This window comes from Bos taurus, chromosome 14, assembly GCF_002263795.3.
Source record: "Bos taurus isolate L1 Dominette 01449 registration number 42190680 breed Hereford chromosome 14, ARS-UCD2.0, whole genome shotgun sequence".
NCBI classification, from domain to species: Eukaryota; Metazoa; Chordata; class Mammalia; order Artiodactyla; family Bovidae; genus Bos; species Bos taurus.
In genome coordinates, this window is record NC_037341.1 from 67,397,550 (window position 1) to 67,418,078 (window position 20,529).

A 20,529-nucleotide genomic window follows, 5' to 3' on the forward strand; every position below is an offset into this window, starting at 1 on the left:
AGACTATCTAGGTTTGCCATTGCTTTTCTTCTAAGAAGCAAGTGTCTTTTAATTTCATGACAGCAGTCACCATCCATCATCCATAGTTGAACGTCAACGAGGCCTCCATAAGAAAGAAGAAACTATGGTTGCTCCTACCTTCATGAAGCAAAAGTTTCTTGAAAAGAAACTGTCAGAAATTATAGGATAAATTATTCCAAGATATGTTTAGTTCAGAGCAAGAGCATTAAGTGTGCAGGTAGACAGGGAATGAACACACAATATATTTCTGTATCACAGACAGTCAACAGCTAAGTGGTTTTCTCTAATAAAGGGAACAGAGATCATGGCTCAGGAAAGGCTTAATTTTATTTGTGTTGCTGGAATTTCTTTTTTTGTGACCAGGTATTAAGTTCCTCTTCCCCATTCTAGTAAATCATGAAGTATGTTAATCATATGAAAAATAGACATAGTATAGACATACTTCACCCTCTTCACATCTTAATATTTTGTCATCTCTGCTTCAGTTCTTTTTTTTCCTTAAATAATTATCCATAGAGCACAAATCTGTGATGTTTTACCTCCCCCATCTCATTCTCTTTTTTCTCCAGAGATAATGCTTATTATCTAAATGTGATGTTCAGATTACACATGTGTTTAAACCTTTACTCTATATAAATGTATAAACATGGCATTATTTGAATGTTCTTTAACTTCATATAGGATTTGCTCATTTGCATAACACCTCTCAAAAAGCAGTAACTCATACTCTAGGAGCACTTGGAATTTCTGCTATCCCAGAGCATTTTGCTAGAGTCAAATTTCTAAAATTTTTTAAACTTTAATATTACCTCATTTGTATTATACTTTCAATAAATATATAAATTGGAGTGGAGGAGGAGCAGCGTGAGGCTCCAAGACATCACCAAGATACAAGCAGACAAACACACCACTGAATTAGTATCTCCAGCCAAAGTAGCACCAAATTCATTAACGTTATGTGAGCTTCATTCCCTTGTTCATCCTACCTTGTGCTGGTGATACCTGACTCTGCTCCCGAAATTCCAACTTGGTTTCATCCCTAGACTTCAGTACCCTGCACACAGGGGCTCTGGCGGCCACTCATAAAATCCTATGACAGCATGACTCAGATCCAGCCTTGAGACCCATGTGGAAGGCCAACCACACCTCTGCTCCCAGCCCCATCTTCCCAGATTTCACTCCTATCAAGTTCTACTGTGGAGGGCATGTGAGAGCATCACCACTGCATAAATAAATCTCATGCCAACCAAGTGAGGTCATGTGGTATGAAAAGAAAGTGAAAAATGAAAGCCGCTCAGTCATGTCCAACTCTGCAATACCATGGACTATGCAGTCCATGGAATTTTCCAGGCCAGAATACTGGAATGGGTAGCTGTTCCCTTCTCCAGGGGATCTTCCCAACCCAAGGATTGAACCCAGGTCTCCCACACTGCAGGCAAATTCTTTACCAGCTAAGCCACCAGGGAAGCCCAAGAATACTGGAGTGCGTAGCCTATCCCTTCTCCTATGGATCTCCCTGACCCTGGAATCGAACTAAGCTCTCCTGCATTGAAGGTGGATTCTTTACCAGCTGTGCTACCAGGGAAGCCCGTGTGGTATGACCAATGCCATATGAAGACAACTGAGAGAAGTCCAAAGTGTCAGAAATCCATGGAAAAACTCCCACAGGGGACAACCTGCAATGGGGTGAGAGTCTGGCTCAGCAGTTTTTCTTTATAATTGAACTAGACACACAAATCAATAACCGCACAGTTAGAAATCTGATGACACCAACTGTGTCATGTAGCTTAGCAAATATCACATGCAGAAAACAAAAAAACCCTACAAACAACTGAAATATCAGTAATAAAGGACTCAGATAATAAAACTCTATGTGCCAGGCACTGAATGCTTTATGTGTATTATCTCACTTTGCCCTGATTCTAATCCTATGAGGTAAACACTATTATTACCACGTTTCTGCAGAAAATACAACAGAGTCTTTTGAAGGTTAAATCATTTGATAAAGGTCACATTGCCAATTAGCAATCAAATCAGGAGACAACCTCAAAGTCATGTTCTGAGCAATTATACTGCACAGTCATTAAAAAGTGTAGAAATGTTCACAATGTATTGTAAATGCATATAAACATTCAAATGAAGAAAAAAATAGAAGATGTATATAGATCAAAAATGTTCTCAGTTCTTACCTTTGGGCAATACGATTTCATGTTATTTTGTATTCCTACTGTGCTTTTCTTTAGTTTTTTAATTTCTACATTTGAAAAGAAATGCATTACTTTGTAAAATCGGGAAAATATTGTTTTAAAGAACTGTATGACACTGGTACTTCCTGCTGGCACATCATCAGCTGTTTAGTTTTTGTTTAGACCAGGTATACCACTACTTTACCCAAAGATGAGTGCTGAATAAATGCTCTTTGGGATGAAAATAATGCATTAAATACAGTCCGAGAACAAACGTCCTGTTTCATGAACTGAGAGAGACAGCCAAGAGCCTTCTCAGCAAAGTCCTGGATGTTTTGTGGTAATTTCACCAAATTAAGTAGAGAAAATCCACTTGAAGAGTAAGGTTCAGGGGCAGCACAATATGGAAGTCTGAACTTTAAAAAAACACACACTTTGCAAAGCGTTCTTTCACTAAAAGCTGCTACTGCTGTTGCTAAGTCGCTTCAGTCGTGTCCGACTCTGTGCGACCCCATAGACGGCAGCCCACCAGGCTCCTCCGTCCCTGGGATTCTCCAGGCAAGAACACTGGAGTGGGTTGCCATTTCCTTCTCCAATGCATGAAAGCGAAAAGTGATGTCGCTCAGTTGTGTCCAACTCTTTGCGACCCCATGGACTTCAGCCTACCAGGCTCCTCCATCCATGGGATTCTCCAGGCATTAGCTTTAAAGTCATTTGGATCATAGTAAAACTGACAGAGATAGATTACAAAATGGCAGATAAAGAAGGAGGTGAACTTTATTTATAGTAGTCAACGAGGTTAGCAGTTGCCTGTGAAGGCAAGACTGAAAATTATTTCGTTAATCTGGTATGATCAAGAAACTATGAGCTACTGTTTGGTGCATTAGATTTTTTAAAACCAAAAACCTAGGCATCTTACTTTAAAAACGCTCAAGAATTTTCATATCAAATACAAATTACACAATTACTAGTAATAATTATAAATACTAAAGAAATTGACCCCAAATCATTCGGACAATTTTTTAACTGTCCTGGTCACATGATATAGTACCAATGATTAAAACTCAAAACTCTTTATAGCTAGTTCTTTATGCTTGACTAGGAGATACCAATTCAGTTACCATCTAATCTCCCCTTCCCTTATTTCCTTACCCTAGAAATAATTTCTGTCCTAAGAAAGGTAAGAATGCACAAGATGACCTTAGCAAGGTTTTTGCAGTCTACCTATGTACCTTCCCAGCCCTATCATATCCCCTTCTTCTCTCTATAAACATGCTCCTCCAGTCATCAGGCAAATTCATCAGACGCTTGCACACCCTCATGGCTTTGCTTGTCTTCTCTCCTGTCTTAGGAATATCTCTTTTTCCTTCTTCGCCCCAGGGAATCCTTCATCCCTCAATGTCATGTCCGTCTACAAGGTTGTTTAATCCACACATGCAGCTTCTCTATGTTGCCATCTTATTCACACCAGCATTGTCTCCTCGTTTGACTCATCTGGGTATCACTGCCACCTAATGCTGTGCTGGGCATACAGAGGGTGCCAACACAACAACCAGGTAGTGTGCACCTCCCAGTGAAAGATGCCACCTTGGGGCCTGGAGAGGAAGAGATTATACACAGCTCTTGTCTGAATCAAGCTCACAGTACACTGACTTGACAGATAAGTAAACATGAATCACTGTTATGGCAGTATCAGTAGAGAATTCAACTGTTTGTAGAATTTAACTAAAGAAAATAAGAAATGTCACATAGGTGAGATTAGTGACCACACTGGCCCACTGCTAACATTTTGTGGCATTTGGGAGTGTTCTATAAGAGAACATGAAAGTTTTCTATGGAATCACCCTCAAAAGGTCAGTGTATTAAAAACTAACCCAGTTTCGACTGTCTTCAGTCTACTTCCTTCCCTAATTCTCTTCTTTCTCTGTAGTTATCATTTTTCTATTAACTCAGACTTGAAAGCTCTGTAATCTTTAATTCCTTCCATTCCTGATCTCTCATATCCAAAACGTATTTATAGATCGTTATTTAATAATATTCATGGAGGAATCCCCTGGCAGTCCAGTGGTTAGGACTTGGCACTTTCACTACAGGGGCCCAGGTTCAATCCCTGGTTGGGGAACTAAGATCCCACAAGCCACACAGGCTGACCAATATATATACATGTTTCCATTTATGAAGTCATTATCCAAACTGTTAGTCCCTCAAATCTGAACTCCCTGTGATCTTTCTCCTTTCTCATCTATTTGTCACAGAGCCAAGAGAATGTTTTCTGAAAAATGTTTATCCAAAAATTTCCCTATTTATAAGTTCACAGCAGTTCCCACCAGTTATAAATCTGATCTGGCCCTATCTTAGGTTTTCACCATTATTTAGACATCATCTTCTGTCATTTATATGCACCTTTCATAAGTGTCCTACATATTACCTTGTCATATATAGGGTGAAATAAAAATTTATGATCACCAACAAAATGTACTTCTCAAAGTCTTCTTAGAAGAATTCCTATGGAGGATGGTCACAATTCTGATAATTCTTGGGCTCAATGGCAACTACAAGGATTAAATATAATTTAAACAAGTTTTGACAGTTTTTACCCTTTCAAACTTTCTTTGAAAACACTAGGTGGATGTCATCTGGTCCCACAGGTTTATTGATCACCCACTTTGTCAATCAGGCATTGAGGCGCCAATATATTTACCAGTAGTCTATCTAAAACCTCTAAGCCATCTATTTCTACAGAAGAAAAATCTTAATGTTTCCTCAGAATAATGTTTCAATTTGATGATATAAAATTCTAAAACTTCTTGGAAAATGTACATGCAAGTTTTTTTCAACAACGAAAATCAAGAATGTGAGGAGTCCCACAAGCCTTGACCTATTAAGTGACCCTGGAGAAATCAAAGTACCTTCAGCTAATCGATATCACTGATGTGTTTTCCCAATAGCCATCAAAATGACACTGATTCTGAGGAAACCATTTTCAACGTGAAAATGAAAGTGTCAGTTGCTCAGTCATGTCCAATTCTTTGAGACTCCATGGACTGTAGCCCACCAGGTTCCTCTGTCCATGGAATTCTCCAGGCAAGAATACTGGGTAGCCATTCCCTTCTCCAGAGGATCTTCCCGGCCCAGGGATTGAACCTGGGTTTCCTGCACTGCAGGTGGATTCTTTACCATCTGAGCCACCAGGGAAGCCTTTCAATGTGAAACACATCACAAATTTTCCCTTTACTGCTGTAAGAGTACAAAACATGTGCTCACCAACTTGCTTCAAGTGACTATAATTTTAAGAACACAACGAGGCTGTCAAAGAGGACCGTTACAGACTAAGAAAAATATAGACGTTCCAGTTGTATCTAAAGCAATAACTTGACAGAGCCGCAAAGACATAAGCCTTGGACCACCCTGTTGGTGAGGCAATGAACCAGAAACTAGGAAGCAGGAAACGAAAAAAGACAAAAGACAGAATCCAAAGCAAAAAATAAAAAGAAAGAAAGCAAGAAATAAAGAGAATAATCAGAGAGAAGGGCAGAGATGGTTAGTGCAGAGAGGTACAGAGAAAGAAACTACAAAGAGAGAGACAGAGCACAAACAACAGGGATACAAAGAGAAAGAGGAACCTGTGGTGGATTCATTTTGATATTTGGCAAAACTAATACAATTATGTACAGTTTAAAAATAAAATAAAATTAAAAAAAAAAAAGATTCACAACTGTTGAGAAGAAACACCTAAATTTCCTAGTGCTTCATGATGTAATTCAATACTAACTGTAGTCTTTTGATTACTGAAGATGTTCCTTGGGTTCATCCACAACACCAATTATCACAAACCTATAGTTATTAACCAGTGATATTGTCCACTAGTAAAACGGAGTCAGAGATTTGTTAAAGGAAAGGACAGGATGGAATGTGAGCTGGAAGAGGGCGTTTTTTAGAAAGGATACCTGGGAATTATCAACCTACATTATTTCATCATCAAGTCTCTAGGGAACACCATCCATACATTCAGGTTTAAAAAGAAAACTTCTTCCTAGAAGATTTTCAAAAAAAATTAAACTAATGGGACTTAAGGGTCTGACTATGCTAAAGGCTACACAAAGCAAATGAAAAAGAAGAGACATCATCCCTGCTTTCAGAAGTTTTGAAAGTTAAAAGATAAAAATGACAAATATTGTATATTATATTCAAACTAAAAACATATAAGTAAAAAGTAAAGACTTTACATTGTGTAAACATAAATCTAAGTGATTACCATAAGATTAGGGATGAAGAGATAACTGGATAATGTTTAAAAAGTATAAGATAAATGGTTTCCTTTCCTCTTGGAGCAAATGACAAATTACCCAGATGTCTACCTTAACCTCATGGCTCATGGACAGGCAGGTGGATCAAAGTGCTGGGCTAATTATACTCCTTAGTTTATAGTATACCATCCTCATTGGCCTCTTCAAGGCAAATGTCTTATTTGCTTGTTTTTAATTTATTTATTCTATTTCCCCACCTGGGGATCTGGCAAAGAGACTGAGAACCCCCAGGTAATTTGACTTTGGAGGCCAGTGGGATTTGGTTACAGAACTTCCACAGGACTGGGAAAACACACTCTTGGAGGGCACAAACAAAAGCTTGTGTTCACCAGGACACAGGAGAAAGGAACAGTGTCCACAGAAGAGACTGAGCCAGACTTGCCTGTGAGTGTCCAGGAGTCTCTGACGGAGGCATGCGTTGGCAGTGGCCTGCTGCAGGGTCAGGGGCACTAAATACAACAGCACGTGCACAAGTCCCTTTAAAGGAGGTCACCATTAGCCTCATTACCCCTACTATAATTTGGCCTCAGGCCAAACAACAGTAAGGGAACACAGCCCCACCAATCAACAGAAAATTGGATTAAAGATTTACTGAGCATGGCCCCACGCATCCATCAGAGGGAAGACAGAAAGAAAACCACAATCACAGAAAACTAAGCAAACTGATCACATGGACCACAGCCTAACTCAATGAAACTATGAGCCATGCCCTGTAAGGCCACCCAAGACGGACGGCTATGAGCCATCCGTTTAGACAAAACGAGGTCCACTGGAGAAGGGAATGGCAAACCACTTCAATATTCTTGCCTTGAGAACTCCATGAACAGTATGAAAAGGCAAAAAGTAATTGTACCCAAGTACTTCAATTTGGACTCTTTTGTTGACTATGAGGGCTACTCCATTTCTTCTATGGGATTCTTGCCCACAGTAGTAGATATAATGGTCATCTGAATTAAATTCACCGATTCCAGTCCATTTTAGTTCACTGACTCCAAAATATCAATGTTCACTCTTGCCATCTCCTGTTTGACCACTTCCAATTTACCTGGATTCATGGACCTAACATTCCAGGTTTCTATGCAATATTGTTCTTTACAGCATCAGACTTTACTTCCATCACCAGTCACATCCACAACTGGGTGTTGTTTTCACTTTGGTTTCATCTCTTCATTCTTTTTGGAGCTATTTCTGGTTCCAAATTAGGAAAGGAGTACATCAAGGATGTATATTGTCACCCTGCTTATTTAACTTATATGTGGAGTACATCATGTGAAATGCAGGGCTGGATGAAGCACAGCTGGAATCAAGATTGCTGGGAGAAATATCAATAACCTCAGATATGCAGATGACACCACCCTTATGGCAGAAAGTGAAGAGGAACTAAAGAACCTCTTGATGAAAGTGAAAGAGGAGAGTGAAAAAGCTGGCTTAAAACTCAACATTCAGAAAACTCAGATCATGGCATCTGGTCCCATCACTTCATGGCAAATAGAAGGGGAAACAATGGAAACAGTGAGAAACTATTTTCTTGGGCTCCAAAATCACTGCAGATGGTGACTGCAGTCGTGAAATTTAAAGATGCTTGCTCCTTAGAAGGAAAGCTATGACTAACCTAGACAGCATATTAAAAAGCAGACACATTATTTTGCTAACAAAGGTCCATCAAATCAAAGCTATGGCTTTTCCAGTAGTCATGTATGGATGTGAGAGATGGACCAGAAAAAAAGTTGAGTGCCAAAGAATTGACGCTTCTGAACTGTGGTGTTGGAGAAGATTCTTGAGAGTCCCTTGGACAACAAGGAGATCAAACCAGTCAATCCTTAAGGAAATTAGTCCTGAATATTCATTGGAAGGACTGATACTGAAGTTGAAATTCCAACCACTTTGGCCACAATGCAAAGAACTGACTCATTGGAAAAGACCCTGATGCTGGGAAAGACTGAAGGCAGCAGGAGAAGGGGACGACAGAGGATGAGATGGTTGGATGGCATCACTGACTCAGTAGACATTAGTTTGAGCAAGGTATGGGAGATGGTGATAGACAGGGAAGCCTGGTGTGCTGCAGTCCATGAGATCACAAAAGTCAGACACAAGTTAGTGACTGAACTGAACTGAACTGAACCAACTCTATTTTACCCCCATTCTTCATTCCTACTTCCAACCCATGTCCTGGGTAGGTAACTATTCTAAAGATGTTTTTTGCATATATGTCTTCTTGTAAAATATGAACTATAATTCTGCATACATGAAAAACTATATTTTTATGTATGCAACTATATTATGTATGCCATTCTATTTTTATTTTATTACACAGCTTTATACATGTAAGATATAACAATATAATACATTTATGTTGAGATATATATATATATATATATATATATATATATATTTATATATAGTCCAGTTGGTTGCTTCCAGCTTCTGTATAGCATACCCTGGGGGGCATCTACCACATTTCACATGTCTCCTCTCCCAGTGATGGACCTCCAGATGAACCTTACCCCCACAAATAAGGCTACAATAATCATCCTGCATTCATGCCCTTAGGTAGTACATATGTGTACCTGTGTGAAAATTTCTTTGGGAAATACACTAAGGAAGTGAACTACTTGCTCACTGAGTATGAAAATATATTTAAGTGGACTAAATATTACCAGTTTGCTCTCCAGAATGGTGGCACCATGCTTCATGCCCACCAATCAATGTATAAGGGTCCCTATGTCACCACAGCACTACCAATACATTTTTACATCTCAGCTGTAAAATTATCTCATTATTTTTAAAACTTGCATTGATCTGATTACCATTAAGTTAAGATCTCTTTATACACTTGTCAACTTTCAGGCTTCCTCTTCTTTAAACTGCTTATTCAGAGCCTTAGTCCATTTTTCTAATAGGGTTACTGCCTTTTTCTTGTTGATTTCCAGTACTTCATAGCCTACATGTTAATCTAATAACAATTTTAGACAGTGTTAATATCTTCTCCCATTTCTCCATCTGCCTAACAGCTTTGTTGATGGTATCTTTCATTGAATAGTAACTTTTAATTCTGATGCAATCAAATTCAGGGATGTTTTCATCTTGTGGTTTGTGCTTTTTAAGTTATGTTTGTGTGAGAGTGTTAAGGCACATAGGAGACAGATATAGTGTCCCTCTTCTTGAGGAAACAACCAAGAGGAAAACAGATACACCTGCAAAGTATTGGCAGAAAGATCCACCAAGAGGCAAGGTGAAGAGGGAAGGTCATTGAGAAGCTATGACTTGAGACATGACTCTGCCACATATTACGTGCTGTGTTACTTTGGACAAAGTGCTGAACCTCCCAGAGCCTGCAATGTGTAAAGAGTGAACAACACCTATCCCAAAAGACAACATAAGTTACAGAATCTGCCAATGACTCATGTATAATAGATGCACTCTCAGTAAATGTGAGTTCCTTTATCCCCTTTCTTCTCATTCCCAATCCTGATGTGATGCTGAAGAACGAATTTGCAACTTGGGACACTTTAGAATCAGATCCTTCAGCTGACCCCACACCTCCAAATTCCAAGTACCATCGGTGGACATAGGCTCTTGAGAGCACTTCTGCCCATATTGCATTAGGTATCAGACAAAGATTAAGTCCTGACAAAACAAAAAAACAAACCAATAAAAAACAAAGTGAAAATGCTCTTTTCCTGATGATGCCAAAGGAAGAAAAGTGGACAGGTGCAAACAAATAATTATCTGATGATAAGATCTTGGGCATAAATTAGTTAGCACCTCGCTAAGAAATGGATCAAATGTAGAAGGCCTTCATTTGATGGATGTGCTGGGAGTATGCAGGAGGGCTATTTTAAATTCCCATAAGATTAATATGGTAAGAATTTGGTACAAGATTATGCTGTAGCTTTCCAGGCTTTCTGATCCATGTTGCTAAAATTTTCAAAAAGAATACACTGGTAAACAACCTCACCGTGATTTGATTGATGTTCATTTATCCTCCTCTTTCTTTCATGCCTTTACCTCAGATGCAAAGCAAACTTTAAATATCTTTTTAAAATCTGTAATATTTATCACAATCTACTCATCAAATCAATATCTAATTAATATGCATTAGTTTTACATTACTAGGTGCCATGCTGAAGGAGATACAAAGATAATGAAGATGTGCTTTTCCCTGGAGTAGGTCACAATTTCTCAAGAGATAATCATGTAAACAACTAACTATAGTAACCTGTGATCACTGTATAATACAAGCAAACAACGTGCTATGAGAATGAAGATGAAAGAACAATTACATTTATTTAGGTTTGTGTTCAAGAAAGGCTGAGAGAAGAGAGCCACCTTAAAAGAGTCTTTAAAATGGGTAGGAATTCTCTAAACAGAGAAGGGTTGGGTTGGGTTAGGATTAGGGTTGGGTTAGCAGAGATCCAGGCAGCAGTTTGTAAGTCAAGGAGGAATGAATATGTCCAGGCAAGAGCAGTTAGGATCATGTGGCTGAAGTTCAAGGTGGATGGCTTGGGAGAAACTAGACACAAGCCTAGAAACACAGCCTGGGGTCACTTTTTAAAAGGTCATAAGGATCTGAACTATACTCTGAAAAATGAAAAGCATTTAGGTAAGGGAGTTACACAGTGAGATCTCTATTTCACAAAGACAACTGAATCAGCAGTATGGAAACTGATTAAAATGAGACCGGAGTCAGGAGTCAGGAAAATCAGTTAGGAAGCAATTATAACACTGTAGGCAGGAGAACCCTGAGAATAGAGAAGTGGAGTCATGTGACATTTAAGTCTTGGTGACCAACTGAATGCTGGAGTGAGATAAATGGAAAGATTCATTCAACAAATATTTCTTAAATCTTTTCTGTATATGAGATACTATGTTAAGAGCTAAGACAGAGTTTATCAACTTTGGCACAACTGGCATTTTAGAATGGATGATTATTTGATGTGGGGTAAAGGGAGGCTTGTTCTGTACACTGTGAGATGTTTAGCAGTATTCCTGACCTCTACCCATTAAAGGCACTGCCTCTCAGTCACGACCATCGAAAATGTGTCCAGACATTGCCAAATTTCCCCTAAGGAGCAAATTATCCCCAGTTGAGAACCACTGAAACTGGGATCTCTAATTCTAAGAGGCTTATTACATTTAGAGAAATGCTTATGACATACACAAGTATAGGGTACAAAAAAGGGAGAAAAAAGGAAGTTGTCAATACTTCTTTGGGGATGAGTAAGCACAGAAAAAATCTCCATAGAAAAGGAGACATTAAAGCTGAATCCTTAAATAAGGGCATTCCTGGCATGGAAAAACAGACTGGTTCCAAATAGGAAAAGGAGTACGTCAAGGCTGTATAGTGTCACCTTGTCACCCTGCTTATTTAACTTCTATGCAGAGTACATCATGAGAAACGCTGGGCTGGATGAAGCACAAGCTGGAATCAAGATTGCCAGGAGAAATATTAACAACCTCAGATATGCAGATGACACCACCCTTATGGCAGAAAGTGAAGAGGAACTCAAAAGCCTCTTGATGAAAGTGAAAGAGGAAAGTGAAAAAGTTGGCTTAAAGCTCAACATTCAGAAAACTCAGATCATGGCATCTGGTCCCATCACTTCATGGCAAATAGATGGGTAAACAGTGGAAACAGTGTCAGACTTTATTTTTCTTGGCTCCAAAATCACTGCAGATGGTGACTGCAGCCATGAAATTAAAAGACACTTGGTCCTCGGAAGAAAAGTTATGACCAACCTAGACAGCATATTAAAAAGCAGAGACACTACTTTGCCGACCAAGGTCCATCTAATCAAGGCTATGGTTTTTCCATTAGCCATGTATGGATATGAGAGTTGGACTATAAAGAAGGCTGAGTGCCAAAGAACTGATGCTTTTGGACTACAGTGTTAGAAAAGACTCTTGAGAGTCCCTTGGACTGCAAGGAGATCTAACCAGTCTGTCCTAAAGGAAATCAGTCCTGAATATTCATTGGAAGGACTGATGCTGAAGCTGAAACTCCAATACTTTGGCCACCTGCTGCGAAGAACTGACTCATTTGAAAAGACCCTGATGCTGGGAAAGATTGAAGGCGGGAGGAGAAGGGGACAACAGAGGATGAGATGGTTAGATGGCATCACCAACTTGATGGACTTGAGTTTGCATAAACTCTGGAAGTTAGTGATGGACAGGGAGGCCTGGCGTGCTGCAGTTCATGGGGTCTCAAAGAGTTGGACACAACTAAGCGACTGAACTGAACTAAACTGGCAGGTGACAAAAACATGAAGGTAAGATACCAAATCCAATATTAGCAAAATTTTGAGGCTCTGAGCCTGAGCACCTGGGTGGTTGGCAATGATATTAATGAAGATGAGAAACACTGGAGAGACAGGATGCTCAATTTGTGGGTTTGCAAGACAACCAGTAGTTCTCAGAAATGCACGTAGAAAGTCTTCCTCCAGTTTTCCCCAGGTAGCTCTCAGTCTTAACCCGGACACACAAATTAATATACACTATAATACTCAAGTCTAGAAATGGAAAGCTTAAAAACATTAGCTCCAGTTACATAAGGAATCTGCTCCATAGCATGTGCCTAGAATACTTCTCTTTTAATATTTTGATCATCTTCACCCATCCCTTGTGGATTCTCAGAAAAACAACAGCCTTTCTAATCTAGAGAGATGTTATAGAATTATATGTCAGCCATTTTTCATTTTATAAGTGACAAAATTAAGGCCATAGAGATTAAATGACTGGGCCAAGGTCACAAAACTAGGTGGCTAAACCAAGGATACAGCATGGGTTTCCAGGGAGATGAGCTCTGCACCATAATACCTGTACCTAGAGGTCCTTTTATGCAGACCTTACCCTATCTCCTGGGGGAATTACACCTGATCCAGCCTAACTCTCCAGTCTTCTCAGAGCTTAAAATAGCCCAGTTGCCAGAGAATTGCTTATGTACCTTGAGCTCCATGGAAGAGGGAATGGGGTGAAAGTGAGTCTTAGAACACCACAGTAGACTCCAATGAGTAAAATTCACTTCCCCTTGGGTTTTTAAGGCCCCAGTGGAAATCAGTAACTTGGCTTAGTTTTCCCAGGCAGGGAGCCAGGGAAGAGCAGGCCCATCTACAAATAGAAGAAATAAGGATAAAAAAGAAAGGGAAATGAGAAAAAATGTTCAAAATAAGGTACAGACACGGGTATCATCACAGTACAGGTACCAGCAACTCTTGAGACAGATCAGCTTCAGTCAAATGGATAAAAAAGGAAATCTTAGAAGTGAAAATAACATTAAGTTATTTGTATGTGAGGCAATATAGTCTAATGACTAAAAGCACAAACTCTGGAATTTGACACTTGTTCACGCCTGAACTTGGCCTCTCACTAGTTGTGTAACCCTGGGCAAATTGTCTAATCTTCTGCAGTCTGCTTTTCTCATTTGTTGAAAACAAAACAAACAAAAACCTGTAGACCTTTAAAGACAGTTAAGAGGGTTAAAAAGGAAATATATAAGTACACACACACACACACACACACACACACACCCCAGTATCTAACACAGATGAGCAGTAACAGAAGGCAATTAGGCAAACTCCTAGTTTACAATATAGAACCCAAGTGGAGGGCTCTCTAAAACCTTAGAGGACTCTTCCAATTATTCATACAGCCTCAGAGAGATCACAACTAGCCATCCCAGTGGTATATCCAGAATGCTGGAGTGAGAAACTTGGCAGATCTTCTTCCCTATGAAACATTTAACTGGGAAAAAATATTTTTAAAAAATCACTTAAAGTCTCTCAACATTGTCCTAAGGGCATATAGCAAGTAGAGCAACACTCATTCAAGAAAACACTCTATTAATAAATCTAAGTTAGAATTATGAGTCTGTAGCTTTTGGCAATGATCTGATTCCTTCTCCCATCCCCAGTTCCATGTTATAGAAACTCTATTATGGTCACTTCAACCATTTCTCTACCCAGCCTCTACTTGTCTGATAGAAACACTACACCAAGTATAGCCATGAGAGGACTGGAACCTGACCTGAACATCTTAGCTAGTTCATAGGCAGAGGTCCCACGGTGGGACAGGCAAGCTGAAAAGACCAGTAGCTACCACTCTTCCCTTCTAGCACCTGCCAGGGATGTCACTCTAGGGAAGCAGGCCACTATCACTGTGCTGAGCTCCTGGGAACTCCCAGGGAAGAGGTAAGCCAGGTGGATGAACTTCTTAACCAGGAACAAGGTTCTTAACCAGGGTGGTGATTTTATTTGGAACAGAAAACAGAGAATTCCATACCTGAGGATGTTGTTGCAAATGATGGAGAGCTTGGGAGATACTGATACTTCATGATACTGGGAGTTTCATGATACTGCTAGCAATAAGCTAAATGGAAGAACAATCAGAAAAAACAGCAACAACAACAACAACAACAAAAAACAGAAGGAGAAATAACAACCAAGAAAAGCCCTCCCTGGATCACAACAAACCCTGGGTTTGGGAAGGCTATATGCACATGTTCCTACTTAGAAACAATTGAAACTGGACATGGGTCAGATTGAAAACATTTTCCAAGCTGCACACAGATCCCTCAACAAAGGGCAGAGGCCCTACTGGCACAAGAGGCTTAAGTGCAACCTCTAACCAAATACTGGCTGTAAAATAAGCTATTCTGACACAGTGGAAAATACTATTAAACTGGGCTTAATATTAAAATCATATGCATCCTCACAAGCTGGAACGCTATGTGCATGTCCAAGGCTGTGACCTCTCAAGACTGATTGGAGAAGAGATGTTCAAGCTACTAGGCCCTGACTGAACCCGGGGCAAAAACATAATTCATTAGTTTTAATAACAGCCCTTAAACAACATAAATATCCAACAATAAGGGGTAAAAATATAACTGGCTAAGGGGACCTAAGCACAACCTTTGACCAGTAAGTGGCTTGTACAGACCTCAGGATGACACCTAGAGAGCCAGACTAAAGGGAAATAAAAGCAGTGTGAATAGGGACATCTGAATCTGTACACTTCGGGAGAAAGAGACTTCACAAAGTTAGTAAAACTAACTCATTAAGCAAATGAAGGACAAAACAATAAAAACAACATCAACCTCCAGTGGGCAGTGGAGAAGGAGCAAGAATCAGTATTCAGAATTGCTAAAATACATTATTTAAAATCAGTTTTAAACAACAACAAAAATAAATGGGACATGAAAAGAAGTAGGCAAGTGTGACCAATACACACACAAAAAAGCAGGCAAGAGAAACTGCCTGGAGGGGGTTAGTTGTCACGGACATAGACTTCGAAGCAGCTATTATAAACATGCTCAAGGAACTAAAGAATTAAAAGAAGGTATGACGACAATGTTTCATCAAATGGAGAATACCAATCAAAAGACGAAAATGAGAAAAAAGGCCAAAAGTTAATTGTGGAGTTGAATGGCAAAACCAGTACAATATTGTAAAGTAATTAGTCTCTAATTAAAATAAATAAATTTTTTAAAAAAGAGGAGAAAAAAGTAAAATAACTGAAAAGAAAAATTCAGTAGAGGGACTCAGTAGTATATTTAAGCTATCAGAAGAAAGAACTAATGAATTTAATGATAGATTGATACAGATTATGCAATCTGAAGAAAGGAGAGAGGGGGGAAAGAGAGGAAGAAAATAGGCAGAGCCTCAGAGAAGTGTGGGACATCATTAAGTGCACCAACATACTCATAACTGAAGTACCAGAAGGAGAAAAGAGCAAAGAGAGGGTAGAAAATATATGTATAGGAAAAAAAAGTTGAAAATTACCCAAATTGATGGAAAATATTAATCTATAAATGAAGTTCCACAACCTCTAATCAAGATAAAAGGAAAGAGTTTCCCACCTAGATACATCAAAATCAAAACACTGAAAACTGGAAACAAAGATAAAAATCTTGAAATCAGTAAGAGCAAAATGACTTGTCACGTAGAAGCATAGCTCATTTTACTGTCCTTCTCATATACTGCATTTTTCTTTTTAACAAACTGAAGGCTTATGGCAATCCTGTGTTGAGCAAGTCCACTGGTGCCATTTCCAACAGCATTATTTTTTAATTAAGGCATGCACATTTTTTAGACATACTGATACTACCCACTTAATGGACTATCAGATCAGATCAGATCAGTCACTCAGTCGGGTCCGACTTTTTGCGACCCCATGAATCGCAGCACGCCAGGCCTCCCTGTCCATCACCAACTCCTGGAGTTCACTCAGACTCACGTCCATCGAGTCAGTGATGCCATCCAGCCATCTCATCCTCTGTCGTCCCCTTCTCCTCCTGCCTCCAGTCCCTCCCAGCATCAGAGTCTTTTCCAATGAGTCAACTCTTAGCATCAGGTGGCCAAAGTATTGGAGTTTCAGCTTTAGCATCAGTCCTTCCAAAGAACATCCAGGACTAATCTCCTTTAGAATGGACTGGTTGGATCTCCTTGCAGTCCAAGGGACTCTCAAGAGTCTTCTCCAACACCACAGTTCAAAAGCATCAATTCTTTGGCGCTCAGCCTTCTTCACAGTCCAACTCTCACATCCATACATGACCACTGGAAAAACCATAGCCTTGACTAGATGGACCTTTGTTGGCAAAGTAATGTCTCTGCTTTTGAATATGCTGTCTAAGTTGGTCATAACTTTCCTTCCAAGGAGTAAGCGTCTTTTAATTTCATGGCTGCAATCACCATCTGCAGTGATTTTGGAGCCTAAAAAAATAAAGTCTGACACTGTTTCCACTGTTTTCCCATCTATTTCCCATGAAGTGATGGGGCCAGATGCCATGATCTTCATTTTCTGAATGTTGAGCTTTAAGCCAACTTTTTCACTCTCCTCTTTCACTTTCATCAAGAGGCTTCTGCCATAAGGGTGGTGTCATCTGCATATCTGAGGTCATTGATGTTTCTCCTGGCAATCTTGATTCCAGCTCGTGCTGGAATTATCCTTCAATTAAAAATAAATAAACTAAAAAAAGGATCCAATGAATTTTCAGGGCAGGAATAGAGACACAGACCTAGAGAACAGACTTTGGACACAGCAGGGTAATGAACTGTTGTTTAGTCGCTCAGTCACGTCCGACTCTTTGAGACCCCATGGACTGCGGCACACCAGGCCTCCTACACCATCACCAAGTGGGATTTATCCCAGGAATGTAAGGTTGGTTTAACATCTGAAAATCAATAAATGAAATGTATCCAATTCAATGGGGAAAAAGTAGTCTTTTCAACAGGTAATGCTAAGACAAATGAATAACCACAGCAAAAGAACAAAGTTGGATTCCTACCTCACATCTAAAATTAACTCACAAACCTAAATGTAAAAGCAAAAGTTATAGAACTCTTAGAAGAATAAATAAAAATAAGAATAAAACAGGAATAAATCTTTGTGACCTGGTTTCGGCAATGGTTTCTTAAATATAACAGTAAAAGTACAATCAACAGAAAACAATTAGAGGAACTGTGCTAATTCAGAATTAAAGACATTTCTGCAGGAAATACTACCATCAAGAAAGTTTAAAAAAAAAAAACACACAAAAACAATCCATAGAATGAGAAAGAACATTAGTAAATCACACTGATAAGAGACTTGCATCCAGAATACATGAAGAGCTTATGCAATTCAATAATAAAAATTCAACTAGCACAATTAAAAACTGGGCAAAGTGATTCCCCTGGTGGCCCAGGGGTTGAGAATACACCTGCCAATGCAGGGGACACAGGTTCAATCCCTGGTCCAGGAAGATTCCACACGCCAAACAGCAACTAAGCCCGTGGCCACAACTACTGAGCCCACGTGCCTAGAGCCCATGCTGTGTAATAAGAGAAGCCACTGCAACGAGATGCCGATGCTCTGCAACCAGAGAGTAGCTCCCACTCGCTGCAACTAAAGAAAGCCCACACACAGTACAAAACCCAGTACAGTCAATAATAAATAAACAACTTAAAAAAACTGGACAAAGGTTTCAAATAAATATTTCTCTGAAAAAGATGCACAAATGGCAAACAAGAACATGGAAAGGTGCCCAAAATCATTAGCCATTAGAGAAGTGCAAACGGAAACCACAATGAACATCACTTCATACCCACTAGAACAGCTGTAACCAAAAAGGCAGAAAACAAGTTCTGACACATATGTATAAAAATTAGAACACATGAGTGAAAATGTAAAATGGTGTGGTCAATTTGGAAAACAGCTTGGCAATTCCTCTGAAAGTTAAACAAAGAGTTATCACATACACAAGCAATTTCACTCTTTGGTATATACTCAAGAGAAATAAAGTACATACAAAAAACTTACACATGAATGTTTATAGCATTATTCTTAATAGCTGAAAGGTGGGAAAAAATGTTCATCAGTTGATCTATGGATAAATAAAATACAGTATATCTATAAAATGGAAAATTTTTCAATAATAAAAATGAATTAAGTATTGAACATGCTACAACGTGGATGAACCTAAAATACATGCTATGTGAAAAAATTCAGTCACAAAAGAAAATACTAGTGTATTACTTCATTCATGTGAATTATCCAAAAAAGGCAAATCCATAAAGACAGGAAATAAATTAGTGGTTGCCTGGGGCTTAGGTAGGAAAGGGATGAAGCATGACTGCTGATGAGTATAAAGTTTCTTCACGGGGTGATGAAATGTTCTTCAGTTAAGATTGTGCTAGTTCTGTGAATACATTAAAAACCACTAAAGTGTAAATGGGTGAGTCATTATGATATGGGAATTATATCTCAATAAAGATTTTTTTTTTTTGGCTGTGCCCAGTGGCATGCAGAACCTTAACTTCCCATCCAGGGATCAAACCTGTGCTCTCTGCAGTAGAAATGGGGGGTCTTAACCACTGAACCACCAGGGAAGTCCTGATACCTCAATGAAGATGCTTTTTTTTTTTTAATTTATTTTATTTATTTTAATTGGAGGCTAATTACTTTACAATATTGTATTGGTTTTGCCATATATCAACATGAATCTGCCACGGGTGTACACATGTTCCCCATCCTGACCCCCCCCTCCCTCCTCCCTCCCCGTACCATCCCTCTGGGTCATCCCAGTACACCAGCCCTGAGCATCCTGTATCATGCATACCTGGACTGGCAATTTGTTTCACATATGATATTATACATGTTTCAATGCCATTCTCCGAAATCATCCCACCTCGCCCTCTCCCACAGAGTCCAAAAGACTGTTCTATACATCTGTGTCTCTTTTGCTGTCTTGCATACAGGGTTATCGTTACCATGAAGATGCTTTTTAAAAGCTGACCATCTGCTTCTCTACTGGATGTTTCTCTTGGCATTAGAGAAGGTCAAAAGTTTTTAGAAAAGCTCAACTTTTTTTTTTTTTATCAACTACAGTTAACCCTTGAACAACACAGGTTTTAACTGCACAGGTCCACTTACACATAGATTTTTTTTTCAATAGTAAATACAACAGTACTACATGATCTGTAGTTGGTTGAATATGCAGATGCAGAAACTCATGGATACAGAAGAACCAAAGCATATATGGAGGGATGACTATAAGTTCTATGCAGATTTTTAACTGTGTGGAGGGTTGGTGCACCAACTCTACTATAGTTACTTTGCCATAGGAAAACTGTCCATGAATATATGCATAGTCCATGAACAATCCATTACTGATCAGTGGCTCACTGTTGGCTGCTTATACATTCCTGATCTAAGCATTTATATTGTCTGATGAAGCTGAGCCAGAGTGCTGCTGAGTAAAGACAGAACTCCATCCTAGACAACTCTTTACATTAGAGGCCTTGGGTTCTGTTAAAATAACTACTTGAAATCAATTCAATGTGCAAGACTCTGTCCCCTATTTCATTAATTTTAAGAAGTTCTGTTCATTGAGGCCACTTGAAAGAAATCATAACTTTGTGACCTATTTATATATATTGCATTCTCTACAAAATGATACTAATGTTATACTAGATAGAAATTATTAAGTGATTCAGTTCATAAGTATCATGGACCAATAGTAGATGCTTCATTTTAAAAAG

At 39.1% G+C, this 20,529-nt stretch overlaps 1 protein-coding gene across 3 annotated transcripts in view; it reads right to left on the reverse strand.

Moving 5' to 3' along the window:
- The window catches only part of CPQ (carboxypeptidase Q), a 560,471-nt gene that overhangs the window by 407,577 nt on the left and 132,365 nt on the right, over positions 1-20,529 (reverse strand). The gene's annotated exons all lie outside the window — the stretch shown is intronic.